Source organism: Protopterus annectens, chromosome 8.part0, assembly GCF_019279795.1.
Source record: "Protopterus annectens isolate FY-2018-M chromosome 8.part0, PAN1.0, whole genome shotgun sequence".
NCBI classification, from domain to species: domain Eukaryota; kingdom Metazoa; phylum Chordata; order Ceratodontiformes; family Protopteridae; genus Protopterus; species Protopterus annectens.
In genome coordinates, this window is record NC_056741.1 from 1490146935 (window position 1) to 1490148948 (window position 2014).

Here is a 2014-nt window from a genome sequence, read left to right on the forward strand (position 1 = left end):
TTTCAGAATATCATGTTTTCCCACTATTAGCTATGAAACTGAAGAGACTAGATAAAATATTTCCTAGAACAAAACAGTGGCCACACAAATAATTTTGCATTAAAATACATAGGAATATGATACACATATACTGTGGAGTGTGTAGAAAGAATTAAGTACTTCAGCCAATAATTGAATCCTGGACATTCAGAATGAGTAATTGGGACGAACTGTTTGACTGAACTTTTTGCTTTTATTTCCTATCATCCTCAAAAAAAAAAAAAAAAAAACAATTCTTAAGAGATAAATCCATATAATCCAAAATTCCAAAAATGCAAGTATAAAGATATCAGGAACCACTTATGGAGTAACCGATAAAAAAAAAAATAAATAAAAATACAGTATGACAGGGGAAGAAGATCATCTTTTATGATTTGTAAACTACTCATAACTTGTCACAGTCCTTCAAGTGTATAAAACACCTTTTTCCTCACTTTCAGACTCCAGAAAACAGCTTTTCTCGATAAGCAGCAACAAAGACTCCAGCATATAATAAAAATGCATACACACCAGAACACAGTTAAACATACTGTGCATGTCTCTCTGCATATCTGTAAATTAGTAAGTCATTTCTTTTTAAACCTGTAGTAAATGTTATGTCCTCCATGACAAAAATTACTAAGGGACACAGTATACAGATAATAAGGCATGACAAGGTACTGGGATTTACCACTACACCAAAATGACTATGTTGTCAAGGGAAAGAAATCATCCAATAGTCACCATCAAAGGATAAATGTCTAACTATAAATCTAGTTATGCAAAATTTAATCAATGTTTAGTGCTGACTTTGTGTTATTCTGTTGCTAGCAATGCCAAACGCACGTGCAGCTGTTTTATAAGGTTTTTGTCTAAAATGTTTTGCACAGGAAAATTGTTTTGAACGATATACAGATGAACAAATAGTTCTTAGAGAAGTGTGAAATGTTCTTTTGCTCTTCTTTGACACTTGTAATTTTCACTGCATGTGATACCTATTTTGATGCAAGGATTCTAACAGTCAAGATTCAGATGCATGTTCTGCAGAGCTCCGCAGTTCTGGCAATAAAAAATCTTAGTTCAAGAGGTCATATTGATGCTTTCCTGGCCTTTTAAGTGTTACTTTTTAATTTTAAATAAAGCTGTCTTCTCCTCAGCTATAACATTTCTGAACAACAAATCTCCACAAAAAGACTAAATGATATGGTAACTCTGTTAGTCTGTAATACATGTAATGCTTCAGAAACTAGAAAGACTGCTGGCGAACTGTAATACAAGTGGCCAGACTAACAAGTGCTGTACTTGTTTGAAGCTGGGGTTCCCTAGTATGTGGACAAGTGAACAAGAAAATAAAAAGGCATGAGGATGTCCAGTCTAAAGTTGCATTGATTCTCTAGTGCTCTTGGACAGCTGCACAAAGTGTGGACATTGCAGCATGTGTATAAACCTGTTTGAAGAACTGACAACAAATATTTAACAGTATCTAAAATATCCTCTTTGCCTAACCAAACATAATCCACATAACCTGTTAGCCTCTTTTTAAAGAGGAGGAGAAGGCTTGGCTATTCTGTCTTCTGCTATGGATTAAGGTTACAAATTCAGAAGCTTCACCAGAGGTATTCTGCAAAAAGAGTTGCAGTGACATGACCTGTCAATATTTCTTACTAATATCATATTCATTGGAGTATTGTACCAGTGTAGTCCTGCTGGCTATTACTGTTCTGTGGGGAGCTGACTGCATAACCCTGCCTAGGATAAGCAGCCCTGTTTGAGTAGGAACTACTTCTTACACACTTAAAACACACATACACACACCCCTACCTTTACTTACCTACTTCTTACATACACGCATACACACTCCTACCTTCTTTTTTCATCCACATACTCCTACCTACCTATTTCTTACACACACACACACACACACACACACACACACACACACACACACACACACACTGACACACACACACACACACACTGACACACACACACACAC